Source organism: Schistocerca americana, chromosome X, assembly GCF_021461395.2.
Source record: "Schistocerca americana isolate TAMUIC-IGC-003095 chromosome X, iqSchAmer2.1, whole genome shotgun sequence".
NCBI lineage: Eukaryota > Metazoa > Arthropoda > Insecta > Orthoptera > Acrididae > Schistocerca > Schistocerca americana.
Genome location: NC_060130.1, coordinates 96440696 through 96455801, shown reverse-complemented (window position 1 = coordinate 96455801; position 15106 = coordinate 96440696). Strand labels below are relative to the sequence as shown.

The 15106-nt window shown below is 40.1% G+C and overlaps 1 protein-coding gene across 4 annotated transcripts in view; it reads right to left on the bottom strand.

Moving 5' to 3' along the window:
• LOC124554792 (glucoside xylosyltransferase 1) overlaps window positions 1-15106 on the bottom strand; it is a 164041-nt gene that overhangs the window by 60007 nt on the left and 88928 nt on the right. The gene's annotated exons all lie outside the window — the stretch shown is intronic.

The window sequence follows — 15106 nt, the reverse complement described above, 5'->3', positions numbered from 1 at the left end:
TTTACTGTTACTAAAATGATGAGGCATCTGAAAGAATCGTGGACTCCGCAAGTAATTGAAAAACGATATACTGTAAGGCAGAAAGAGGCTGTTATAGTACTGTTCAGTTCTTCTATTGGTATGACCTTAAAAAGAAAAGGAGGGGCAGCCCAGATTCAGTGTACGCATCTCACATGTGAAAGCTCGTCAAACTGAGATCTTACTCGTCAAAGTGTGTCTTCTTTTCTAATGACAAGGGTTATTTGGCAAGTAAGGTTTGATCAGTTGCGAAACGGAAACCACAGTGAAATTCAAAAATGTTTTATTCAGAACAGTTAGCTACAACCTCCAGCTACTTCTCTACATAGTCGCCACACCAAGACATTTGTTATAGTGTTGTACCAACTTTCCAATACACTCCTCATACAAGACAGCCATCTGTGCTTCCTGCCAATTCTGTACACTGGTCTGCAGCTCATTTGCTGCAGCAAAATGTTGTCTGTTGCCTTCATTGCCCCTGCAGTGTGCGGCCAAAAATTGTCACTTAAAATGAAATGTATGGCAGTTACATTATGTAGGGTTGCACAAAATCAGGCAAAATATCTCAGCAGGCACACACCATTGGCGGAAAATACTATTATCTAGGCACCTTTATGTGCTCACTGTGCACTCAGAACTGAAAAGAGCAACATGATGTTATTGACAGGCATGCTAGAGACATGCCCATCACATCCGTGCAAAGCTTCATTGGATTTTCATTGTGGTTTCCATTTTGTGATCAATCAGACATTACTTTTCGAATAAACCTCATATTTTGGCAACAGGTGTACACTGCAACCAGTTAAAACCTACAACCCAACTCCAGAAATCTTTGTCCTCTCCAATTCTTTCCACCAGCCTATTCTTCAATAATTCTGGCTTCCTTTCTCTATCCAACTATAGCAACCCAGTCATGTACCGCTATTAGGTTCCGATTCTTTTCACATGTTTTATCAATTCCTCTGTTTCCTTATAAATCTATTTCAGAATCACCAAATTTTCACTGTAGAGGTTGGCATATTTCTGTCATGTGTTATCTTTGTTTCCTTTTTTAAAAAAAAAAAAATTCAAATGGCTCTGAGCATTACGCACTATGGGACTTAACGTCTGAGATCATCAGTTCCCTAGACTTAGAACTACTTAAACCTAACCAACCTAACGACATCACACACATCCAGGGCTGAGGCAGGATTTGAACCTGCGACCGTGGCAGCAGCGCGGTTCCGGACTGAAGCGCGTAGAACTGCTCAGACACAGCGGCCGGCTGTTTCCTTCAAAGTATTACTCATTATTGTCAACAAAAGTCACATCATTTGCTGATGTTATTTTCAGTAGTGAATTCTTCCCTCAAAAACAAGTCTTAATTCTCTTTCAATTTCAGCTCACTAATCTCTCTTACATAAAATTCGGTCTATCTAACTCTCCCTTCAGAGTTTCCTGTTACTCTGTAATATTCAACCATTGTATGCTCAAATTCATAAATGACTGTGTTCATCCTCTTCACAATGATCCCCTACCGGGCAAGTTCTCAACCACAAAACTGAACAGGGGAAAAGTTTAAATCTAAATCATGTCTTTGGCTGAGATCTGTCACCGACTGAGCCGTAAAAAAAAATTGAATGATACAGAAAAAGTGCTACCTTCTAAGCTCAAATGAAACAGCAGATAGGAAATTTGGAATCCATGATTATTTATTTCAAGTTTATTTACTTAACTTTGTCACATTTAGTATGTAACAAATCTCAAATTTATTATCAAAGCTTAGTTTCAAGAGAATAGTGATAACTTGGATATTTTTGTAGCTGGATCAGCTTCCAGTCTCTGGTATAAGTCTTGGCTTTTGGTTAGTAGATTAATGGCAAGTCCATTAAGCTGGTGACTCAGAAGTGATAATCTCTTGCCGTTGGGTGAGTAAGCAGTTGGTGGCTAGGTGGAAGCCCTGTCCTTGAGGAAAGGTACTGTAAATAAGGGTGATGATGTCCAAATAAGTGGCTCTGGACCATATGGCCCTAACTATGAGAAAAAAATGGCTCTGATGCCTAGCTCCAAGTCCTCCATCACACGTCCCCTTGTACAGAGTTTATGTGGACAAAGTCCCCCTTGCTGTCCTTTGGACTGGTTTGGTTTGGGCTGGTAGGAGGTGGAGGTCAGCAAGATCTGAATTTAATTGAGAGCCACAGGCTTCCTCCAATAACCATGGCACATAATGTGTTAGCAGGTATGAAATATGCAGATCCCAAGATAAGAAACACTTTTCATGCAAAAATATAGATAATAAAAGCTATGCTCAACAAAAAATAATAGTATTCAGTATTCAGTTTATTCACCATCGACCAATTACAGTGGAATAGGTCTGAACATTAAATATACAATTAACAATAACTTTACAGTAAAGGTTTTACATTTTAATTCCACTTCTTTTAGGAATATTCTTATATACTAATGTCAGTGATTATTTCAAAATATTCTGTTATCTTATGAAATGGGTGTTTGAGTAACCAGTCATAAATCTTACATTTGAAAATATTACTGGCCAGTGACCAAGCAGATGCTAAAAGTTTATTGAAGAGTTTTAAACTCATTTTTTTTTGTGAGCGTTTGCAGTCTTTGTGAGTCTGTGTCTTGGTATGTCGAGGTCCAGTTTGCCTCTGGTGTTGTGGGGATGTATGTTCTCTCTGCTCTCGAATTCATTTAAGTTGTTTTTGTCATAAAGCAGTGCTGTGTAGATGTATGGATTCACAACAGTTAATATCATGTGCTTGATAAAGAGGGGGCAGCAGTGTTCCTTAGGCTTAACTTTGCTCATTATTCTGATTACTTTTGTTTGAATTCTCAGAATTTCAATGACAAAGCAAGAATGTCCACACAAAAATACACCATAGGAAATGTGTGATTGAAACAGGCCAAAATATACCACCTTTAGATACTCATCAGTGACTACACCTGTCAGTCTCCAGATGAGATAACACACTCTTGCTATTCTCTTGCAGATATGGCTAATATGTTCCTCCCAGTTTAATTTTGAATCAACGTGGAATCCTAACAATTTTACTGATTTCCTTTCAACAGCTGTAGTTAAACTCAGAATTAGTTCTTGTGTTTTATCAGTATTACATAGGAGTTCATTAGAAGAAAACCAATTCATTACTAGTTCTAGTTTTTCAAGTGTTGCCTGATGCAGTTCTGTTGTGTCATGGTGTGTATTGAGCAGTGTTGTGTCATCTGCATAACACACAATTGAATTTGCTGCTTCACAGTAAGGTTAGTCATTAATTGCAATGGTGAACAGAAAAGAACCTTGGACCGAGCCCTGAGGCACTCCAGTCTGAACTTCCTTCAGTGAGGAGCATCTATTTTTAATTAATACAAACTGTCTCCTGTTACTTAAGTATGATTAGATTACATCTAAAGATGGTTTGAGTATGCCATAAAATTCCAGTTTTGCAAGTAGGGTGTTAAATGGTATGCAGTTGAAGGCTTTGCTAAGATCACAATGTATAACTGACACTAGATCCTTCTTTTCGAATGCAGTTAACACCTGGTTAACAACTTCAGTGACAGCAGTAGTGGTATTTTTACCATGTTGATATGCAAACTGACTGTTGGAGAGGAGCTCATGCTTTTCAAAACAGTTATTTAGTTGGCTGTACATTAGATATTCAAAAACTTTAGAGAAAATTGGGACAATAAAAACTGGCCGATAGTTTTGGGGCAGATGCTTATCTCCCTTTTTAAAGATTGGTATCACTTCAGCAGTTTTGAGTGCATCTTGGAAAACTCCCTATTCTAAACACACATTAAAAATGAAAGAAAAAGGTTGACAGATAAAGTGTATTTTTTTTTCATTACATAGTTAGAGAACCAATAACAGTCCATACTTTTGGAGTTGGTGAACTTTGCCATAGCTATTACAATATCCTCTGGGGTGACAACATTCCAGTGGAAAGTATGCCTCCTATGTGGCACAGCGCCAAGATGATCTAGCGCACAAGAGCCATTTTGCTTGATTTTGTTTTTCAGCTCACTCACTGAGGTTAGGAAGTAATTATTTACTTCTTCTGGGGCCAGCATTGCACCTTGTGTGTGGGTTTGTGAATTATATTGGTTGATGATGTCCCATGCTGATTTACATTTGTTGGGAGCACTTTCAATGTAATGTTCACATGCATGTTTTTTGGCCAAGGACAGTTTGTCTTTGTAGGTTTTTTTTAATTTCAGATAAGCTCTATAAGAAGTATTATCTATCTCAGGTCCTTGTTTAAAAGAATTTCTATGTATTCTGTACAGACTGAGCATCTCCTCCCTAGTGAGAGCTAGCTTATCTGTATACCCTTTTGGCGGTTTGTTTTTTTGTTTATGCTTAAGGCTACTTTTGACTAATGGTGAGCAGGAGTACCACAACTTTCAAGTATTTCCAGGAAGTTGTTAAACACCATTTCACCAGCACCCTTCCCAGGTTGTGTGTTGTATACAAAGTCCGAGTTAATATCAGATAACCTGTCAATAAATAAATTTATATATTCATCTTTCTGCCCTCTTATCCACGTAGCATTAGACTTGATTCTGACTGATGTGTCTGATTTAGGCAACTGATCACAGCAGAACGTTAAAATCAACAGTTCATGATCAGCTATGGCTCCACTGGCAAGTCTGACATCATACATATCTCTAGAAAAATGTACTATAATATTATCTAAGCACGCATTATCCCGTGTTGGTGTGCAATTTGTACATTGTAAATTTAGTGATCTTTAAGACATTAAAAAATGTTCTAGTAACATGTTCATCACTGTTGGCCATTTCCATGTTGAAATTGCTAAACATAATTAGTTTTGTTTTAGATTTTAGTGGTGTTGTTGTTGTGGTCTTCAGTCCTGAGACTGGTTTGATGCAGCTCTCCATGTTACTATATCCTGTGCAAGCTTCTTCATCTCCCAGTACCTACTGCAACCTACATCCTTCTCAATCTGCTTAGTGTATTCATCTTTTGGTCTCCCTCTACGATTTTTACCCTCCACGCTGCCCCTCCAATACTAAATTGGTTATCCCTTGATGCCTCAGAACATGCCCTACCAACCGATCCCTTCTTCTAGGCAAGTTGTGCCACAAACTTCTCTTCTCCCCAATCCTATTCAACACCTCCTCATTAGTTATGTGATCTACCCACCTAATCTTCAGCATTCTTCTGTAGCACCACATTTCGAAAGCTTCTATTTTCTTTTTGTCTAAACTATTTATCGTCCATGTTTCACTTCCATACATGGCTACACTCCATACAAATACTTTCAGAAACGACTTCCTGACACTTAAATCTATACTCGATGTTAACAAATTTCTCTTCTTCAGAAACGCTTTCCTTGTTATTGCCAGTCTACATTTTATATCCTCTCTACTTCGACCATCATCAGTTATTTTGCTTCCCAAATAGCAAAACTCCTTTACTACTTTAAGTGTCTCATTTCCTAATCTAATTCCCTCAGCATCACCCGACTTAATTCGACTACATTCCATTATCCTCATTTTGCTTTTGTTGATGTTCATCTTATATCCTCCTTTCAAGACATTGTCCATTCCGTTCAACAGCTCTTCCAAGTACTTTGCTGTCTCTGACAGAATTACAATGTCATCGGCGAACCTCAATGTTTTTATTTCTTCTCCATGGACTTTAATACCTACTCCGAATTTTTCTTTTGTTTCCTTTACTGCTTGCTCAATATACAGATTGAATAACATCGGGGAGAGGCTACAACCCTGTCTCACTTCCTTCCCAACCACTGCTTCCCTTTCATGCCCCTCGACTCATGTAACTGCCATTTGGTTTCTATACAAATTGTAAATAGCATTTCGCTCCCTGTATTTTACCCCTGCCACCTTCAGAATTTGAAAGAGAGTATTCCAGTCTACATTGTTAAAAGCTTTCTCTAAGTCTACAAATGATAGAAACATAGGTTTGCCTTTCCTTAATCTAGCTTCCAAGATAAGTCGTAGGGTCAGTATTGCCTCACGTGTTCCAATATTTCTACGGAATCCAAACTGATCTTCCCCTAGGTCGGCTTCTACTAGTTTTTCCATTCGTCTGTAAAGAATTCGCGTTAGTATTTTGCAGCCGTGACTTATTAAACTAATAGTTCGGTAATTTTCACATCTGTCAACACCTGCTTTCTTTGGGATTGGAATTATTATATTCTTCTTGAAGTCTGAGGGTATTTCGCCTGTCTCATACATCTTGCTCACCAGATGGTAGAGTTTTGTCAGGACTGGCTCTCCCAAGGCCATCAGTAGTTCTAATAGAATGTTGTCTACTCCCGGGGCCTTGTTTCGACTCAGGTCTTTCAGTGCTCTGTCAAACTCTTCACGCAGTATCTTATCTCCCATTTCATCTTCATCTACATCCTCTTCCGTTTCCATAATATTGTCCTCAAGTACATCGCCATTGTATAGACCGTCTATATACTCCTTCCACCTTTCTGCTTTCCCTTCTTTGCTTAGAACTGGGTTTCCATCTGGGCTCTTGATATTCATACAAGTGGTTCTCTTTTCTCCAAAGGTCTCTTTAATTTTCCTGTAGGCAGTATCTATCTTACCCCTAGTGAGATAAGCCTCTACATCCTTACATTTATCCTCTAGCCATCCTTGCTTAGTCATTTTTCACTTCCTGTCGATCTCATTTTTGAGATGTTTGTATTCCTTTTTGTCTGCTTCATTTACTGCATTTTTATATTTTCTCCTTTCATCAATTAAATTTAATATTTCTTCTGTTACCCAAGGATTTCTACTAGCCCTCATCTTTTTACCTACTTGATCCTCTGCTGCCTTCACTACTTCATCCCTCAAAGCTACCCATTCTTCTTCTACTGTATTTCTTTGCCCCATTCCTGCCATTTGTTCCCTTACTCTCTCCCTGAAACTCTGTACAACCTCTGGTTTAGTCAGTTTATCCAGGTCCCACCTCCTTAAATTCCGACCTTTTTGCAGTTTCTTCAGTTTTAATCTACAGTTCATAACCAATAGATTGTGGTCAGAGTCCACATCTGCCCCTGGAAATGTCTTACAATTTAAAAACTGGTTCCTAAATCTCTGTCTTATCATTATATAATCTATCTGAAATCTGTCAGTATCTCCAGGGTTCTTCCATGTATACAACCTTCTTTTATGATTCTTGAACCAAGTGTTAGCTATGATTAAGTTGTGCTCTGTGCAAAATTCTACCAGGCGGCTTCCTCTTTCATTTCTTAGCCCCAATCCATATTCACCTACTATGTTTCCTTCTCTCCCTTTTCCTACTACTGAATTCCAGTCACCCATGACTATTAAATTTTCGGCTCCCTTCACTATCTGAATAATTTCTTTTATTTCGTGATACATTTTTTCAATTTCTTCGTCATCTGCTAGTTGGCATATAAACTTGTACTACTGTAGTAGGCGTGGGCTTCGTGTATCTCAGCCACAATAATGCATTCACTATGCTGTTGGTAGTAGCTTACCCGCATTCCTATTTTTTTATTCATTATTAAACCTACTCCTGCATTACTCCTATTTGACTTTGTATTTATAACTCTGTATTCGCCTGACCAAAAGTCTAGTTCCTCCTGCCACCGAACTTAACTAATTCCCACTGTAACTTTAACCTAGCCATTTCCCTTCTTAAATTTTCTAATCTATCTGCCTGATTAAGGTATCTGACATCCCACGTTCCGATCCGTAGGACGCCAGTTTTCTTTCTCCTGATAACGGCGTCCTCTTGAGTAGTCCCCGCCCGGATATCCAAATGGGGGACTATTTTACCTCCGGAATATTTTACCCAAGAGGACGCCATCATCATTAACCATACAGTAAAGCTGCACGCCCTCGGGAAAAATAGAGGCTGTAGTTTCCCCTTGCTTCCAACTGTTCGCAGTACCAGCACAGCGAGGCTGTTTGGTTAGTGTTACAAGGCCAGATCAGTCAATCATCTAGACTGTTGCCCCTGCAACTACTGAAAAGGCTGCTGCCCCTCTTCAGGAACAACGCGTTTGTCTGGCCTCTCAACAGATACCCCTCTATTGTGGTTGCACCTACGGTACGGCTATCTGTATCGCTGAGGCACGCAAGCCTCCCCACCAACGGCAAAGTCCATGGTTCATGGGGGGGGGGGGGGGGGGGGGAGGGAAGAGATTTTAGTATTGTCCTCATAAGCAGCTCAAATCTTTCGAAAAATGTACTTACATCTCCACCTGGTGATCTATATAAGCTAACAATAATAGTATTCTCTGCATTTAGTCTTGTACAGCTAAATTCTCCATCTAGCTCTGCACAGTAAGAGCTAACATCTATTTTGGTAAACATTATAGTATCTTTAACAAATATTAGAACACCTCAATTCTTTCTTTCACTTCTACTTGACCTTCTGTCAGCCAATGTTCTGAGACACAAACAACATCAACATTTTCAATACTACAAAAATGTTCTAATTGTAATACTTTGTTCCTAATGTTCGTTTACATCACAGTAACAGATTTATGTTTATTGTTTATTGTCTGTGAACACACTCTCATATGAATGTTGCTTTTAGCACCTAGTTCAAGTACAGGAGGTTTATTACCCGCCGATTCACTAACTTTTATACTAAAAAATGAGGTAGATTTCAGGTATTATTCAAACCGCTACTTTTGTAGATTGTTTTACTCCATGTGAGTCTTTCTCTAATTAGTTTATTTGACACGTTCGCACATAAATTTTTTTCCTTCATAGTTTAGGTGGCACCCATGTCTGGTGTGAAGGCTACACTGCAGTTTACTTATGTCGATCACAGCACAATTTGCGTATTCAGAGCACAGTTTCTGTATTTTAATATTTGTTCTTCGAATTTCTTTATTAACACACGAACTATATATCGTGCCTATGAGGCACTGTAGCAACAACTGTATTCCCTGACTTATTTTTTTCTAGAAAGTTCTGAAGCACTTTTACACAAACATCTGCTTCATTTTTCACAATATCATTTGATCCCATTATGCATACGACAAAGTCATTTTCTTGCATGGATTTTGTTTGAATGCGAGTGTCTAAAATGTGTTTAGTTCCTGCTCCAGTTTTGACAACATTGGTCACTGCTATGATTCGATTTATTTCTCGAAACTTACTAGATATACTCCTGCCATGGCTGTCTGTTAGAAAAAGCACACTGCTCTTTTTACCTGATATTCCCCATTAATCATCGTTTCTCTCAGAGTGATTATTCGTTTTCAGCGCATTGTCTTTTGTGAGGTCTGGATGATTTACACTCTCTTTAACACCGTCACTGGGCTGCAGAACACCGTATTTGTTTTTATCCATAAATGTAACTGCTGTTGCAAAGTTCGTTGTTATTTTTCCAGCTAAAGTCCTACCTTTGTATCTCACTTCTTTCCACTCGGACGATTTGTACCTTTCGTCAGGTGCCACTTCACTTGATTTGTTCTTCGACCGTAGTTCCCCATTTTCATTCTTGAGTGTGATGATTTCACTTCTTAAAGTGTTGACTAAGAATTGTAGGCCTGAAACTCGTTCTCTTAAATTTGTTATTTCGATATTACTATTCTCGCAAACTCCCTTTTTAGCACATAACTGTAACTTTTTCTCATATTATAGTTACACACTTCTACACTCACGGCCATCTTGAACGTTTTGATTTGGTAGCCATATCTCCAGATCTACAGACTGGCAAACTTTATTAATGCTGGGAACTAAAATTCTTACTTCTGAAACTAGGGACACAACAGGAGGGAGGTGAAAAAGTCTGCATTTCTATTATAGGTGACCAATAGAAGATAAGGGGTGAGTATAGCAAAAATGGAAGAAATAATGCTATGTAGAATTAAGAGGTCATATACTCATTTTAGACCATGTATTAGATGCCAATACAAGACTAAACATGTAAGGGTCAAGGCACAGGCAAAGATATTGGCTCTGAGCACTATGGGACTTAACATCTGAGGTCATTAGTCCCCTAGAACTTAGAACTAGTTAAACCTAACTAACCTAAGGACATCACACACATCCATGCCCGAGGCAGGATTCGAACCTGCGACCGTAGCGTGCAAAGATATTAATTAAGATTAATAGTAGGACTGAAGGAAGCAAGATTAAAGTTTTATGTCTCGTCAACAGTGCAGTGATTAGAGGTGGAGCACAAGCTTAGATTATAAAAGGATGGGAAAGGAAACTGGCCATGCCCTTTTCAAAGGAACCATCCAGGAATATGCCTGGTACCATTTAGGGAAATCACAGAAAATCTAAATCTGGATGACTGGATAGGGAATTGAGCTGTCACCCTTCCAAATGCAAGGCTAATGTGTTAACTCAGTAATAGTAAGACTGAAGATAGTAGAATAAAATAAAACAAAATTGTTATATTGTACAGAATTGCAGACAGACAAAATGCCAGCAAAAGGGCGATAATCTAGAACAGGACTAGGAAACTAAACAAGGGAGAAGTAAAACAAACAGGATGGCTTAATGAACGCTAAAATTACTAAAGCACGCATTAATAAAAATTAAATCTGTGTTTGCTTTTATCTGTAAATCAGGGTGGTAGGTAAAGCAGCTGCACTATTCTAAAGTAAGAGAGAAAAGGAAGGGCAACAATATTGTGGAAAGGGTAGATTGCTGCTCATTGCAAGATGACACATCGAGTTGCAGACAGGCATAACAAAAAAACTGCTACACATGAGATTTTGGCCACAGCCTTCTTCGGGAAGACACCCCCCCCCTCCCCCTTTCTCCTTTAGTTCGTTAATCACCTATCTCTTCGGTTTAAATTGTTCATAACAAAAATCACTATCAGTATCACTTTAGCAAATTTCAATCTAATTGTAGCTTCCTACGATAATCACTACCAGTATCATTTTAGTAAATTTCAATTTAATTCTAGCCTCCTCTTCAACCAACTAAACTACCACGTAATCCTCCTATCCGAAACGTGGTTGAAACCACACATATCCTCTGCATCTATTCATCTCCCAGGGTACACATTTCTTAGGGCAGACAGATCAAAAAAGCGAGGTGGCGGGGTCGGCGCGTATATACGAACAGATCTCAAAGCGAAAGTCTTATGTACGTCAAACCCTGCTGAATAAAAAGAGGCTGAATTCATGTTCACTGAAATAAATATACAAAGTCGGAAGTTCTTGACTGGCGTCGTGTACAAGCCGCCAAAAATAAGCTCAATGAGTTCCTTTCAGTCGGAATTACATTCACTTCAGTGTCAATACGAACATGTCATCGTAATGGGTGACTTGAACATAGACCTGCTAAGAGACACTCCCTCCGCAATAAACCTAAGAAGACTGTTTAGTTACAATAGCATGAACATTCTTCCATTACAACCTACACACCATACGGCGCACAGTCATACTCTTATAGACGTAATCGCAACGAAACAGACTGACAAAGTAAGAGATGTTGGTCAAACATCGGCCCCTGGCCTCTCAGCACATGATGTAGTATTCCTGGCCGACTCTGTGCAGCCCCCAAGGATCAAATCGCGTTACATAACTTGTAGAAACATGAAACATATTGACCTTGACGCTCTAACAGCCGATTGCTCAGAAATCTCATGGCATCAAATAATTAGAGAATCTACAATGGACGGCAAAATTAACGAACTTGGTGATAAACTCACTGCCCTCTATGACAAACATGCACCTGTACGCACAATCCGTGTAAGAAAATCTCCTGCTCCATGGCTGACGGCTGAGTTATTTCTAATGACGACTAATAGGGATGCTGCCCACAGGCATTTCAAGGCAGATCCGAAACCGGAGCGTTTCGAAGAATATAGAAAGCTACGGAACAGAGTCAGACAATGCATTCGCAATGCTAAAATCAGGCACGCTCGCTCCCTTGTATGCAGCGATCTGACGCCCACGACTCTACGGAAAAATCTCCGTAGCTTGGGGGTCGGAAAGGCAAAATCGGAAACTACTTTTAATGTGTCAGCTAACGAATTAAATGAATTATTCTCTGCACCTCTGAATACCAGCATGGCTGATAATTACCGTCCACAAGAATCCCCAAACAGGATAACTAACAACGATACCTTCCATCTAAAACATGTAACAACAAATACGGCAAGAAAAGCAATAATGAGAATTTCTTCTGATGCAATAGGCAACGACAGTATCGGTATAACCGTGATTAAGAATGTTGCCGATATCTTAGTACCTGTCTTAACTGACATATTTAATTTTTCCCTCGTGAACGGAATATACCCCACTACATGGAAAAGGAGCATAATTTGACCCATCCCTAAGATCGAAAACCCGCAACTGCCTAGTGATTACCGACCAATTAGCATACTGCCTGCTGTTTCCAAAGCACTTGAATGTGTTGTTCATGACCTAATCACTGAACACTTGCATGAATTCAGCCTATATGACAAATTTCAATCCGGTTTCCATAAACATCACAGCACAAACAATGCTCTAATTAAAGTAACTGATGACCTGAAATATGCCATCGACAATCGAAAGGCAACAATATTGACGCTACTGGACTTCAGCAAAGCTTTTGACACTGTTAACTTTGACGTATTGCTCAGAAAAATGCAACAGCTTAATTTCTCTGATAGTGCAATGAGATGGTTTGAAAGCTACTTAGAAGACAGACAGCAATGTGTTGTCTGCGTAAATGAAAAATCTTCCTGGAAATGTGTTTCCTCGGGAGTGCCACAAGGATCAGTCTTAGGACCACTTTTGTTTTCTTTATATGTCAACGATATTTCGTCGGTTCTGTCGTCCTGTAAATATCATTTCTATGTCGACGACCTCCAGCTCCACCTAAGCGTCAGACCTGAAGATGTAAACACTGCAATCGCTCAGATGAATGATGATCTGTCTTCAGTAGTGACATGGGCGAAAACCCTGGGGCTTAAACTAAATGCAAAAAGGACGCAAGTAATCTTAATACCCCATCAGAAATTAATAAGTTCAGATTTCCGCGAACGACTACCTCCTATTCTGCTCGACGGTACTCTAATACCATATCAGAAAACAGTGAAGAACCTGGGTGTAACTTTGGATGAGCATCTCAACTGGGCGGAGAATACAGTCACAGTGTGCCGAAAGACGTCTGCTTGTCTCTATGCTCTCAAAAAGTTTCGGAACATATTTCCACAGGACTTGAAACGCCAGCTCATGCAAGCACTCGTTCTACCGAACCTCCACTATTGTGATGTAATTCAACAAGGCATGAGTAGTGTAAACAAAAGACTGCTAGAACTAACCATGAATGCCTGTGTGCGTTACACCTGCAACATTCGCCGATATGATCATGTTAGTGCTTCATACTCCGAGCTAGGGTGGCTGCGGCTGGACAAATTGCATGACTACCACACTATGTCTACTTCACTGACTCCTCGTCGCGCAAGCACCCCAGTACCTTGCTTCAGAGATTAAAAACCTGTCATGCCATCATAATCTAAACATGAGGTCACTCTTATTTGGTATCCTAACTGTGCCCACTCACAAAACAAAAACTTTTGCAAACTCCTTCTCATTTGCCGCTGTCCGTCTCTGGAACAAACTGCCCCTTACCTTGCGCCAAATTCAATCTCCTGCTGCTTTTAAGAAGAAGTTGAAGCATTTCCTACTATCATCCTCATAACGTTCTCCACAAAATTAATGTACAAGGCCAATCCTCTCATCTGTCAAATAGCAAAGCTAGCGTCTCCTATCTTGCTCCTGAGATGCCTTCCTCTTCATCTATCTCTATTAGCCACGCAATCTTCTTTTCTTTTATATTTCCTTAATTAAGTTTCATCATGTCTCTCTATTCTTCTCCTCCCTTCACCATCAGTCTCCCTCATACTCCCTGCTGCTAGCGCTCCTATCTAAAATCTGTCTCTTCAATAATGTCTAATTATAACAGTACTTATGATCTACGAATATAAACTCTATATGTATGTATTTTTCCAGGTGTGCCTTTGTAATTGTTTATTTCACTTTCTGTACTAGATGTAGTTTAACATGCCTACTAAAACATATGAATGTAAAATAAGTAGAATGTCTGGTTAGATGTAAGAGGGGGCCTGATGGCCCTAATCTTGCCAGGTTAAATAAATAAATAAATCATAACCTCAACACCTCGTCTCCTATCTGCTTTGCCTGGTCCTCCTCAACTCAGCGTATCACCTTCCTGGATGGTGACCATCCCTGTCCGCATTAAACCCACCAACCACTAACAGTTCCTGCATTTTGATAGTTGCTATCCCTTCCACATAAAGTCCTTCCCATAAAGCCCACCAATCTGGGGACGGTGTATGGGCACTGATAAGAGCTCTCTTGCTACGTATGTTGAAGGTCTCAGAAAGGCCTTCACAGACAGGCAGTTCCCCTAGACCTAGTCCACAAACTGATTCCCTGTGCGATACCCTCACACAACCCCTATCCTCCTCTCCCATCACTGCCCTCCCCCCCCCCCCCCCCCCCTCCCAAAGAATCAGTTACAAAGGAGCACCCTTTTTGACATCCAATATTACCCCAGATTGGAACAACTGAACCACATCCTTCATCAGAGCTTTGGTTATCTCTCATCACGCCCTGAGATGAGTGACATCCTACCCAGGATCCTACCCATCCCTCCCAAAGTGGTGTAGCGTCGCCCAACCAAGCTCCACAACAACCTAATCCCTCTCTATGCCACTCCCAATCCCAACTCCTTGGCACATAGATCAAAGCCCTGTGAAAGACTCACGTGCAAGACCTGTCCAATCTGCCCACACATCACTTCTATTCCAGCTCTGCCACAAGCTTATCCTACCCCAGCAGTGACCAGGCCACCTGTGAAAGCAGCCATGTCATATGCCAGCTCTGCTGCAATCATTGTATAGCTTTTTGTATTGGTACAAGTACCATTCAACTGTACAGCAGGATGAATGGCCACTGCCAAACTGTGGCCAAGAGCAGAGTTGACCATCTTGTGCTACAACATGCAGCTGAATATGACATGCTCAATTTCGATGGCTGCGTCACAACCCGAGCCATCTGGATCATCATCTCCACCACCAGCTTTCCCGAAATGTGCAGATCCCCTTCTCTGCTCCTTTTCACCCCCCCCCCCCATTCCCCCC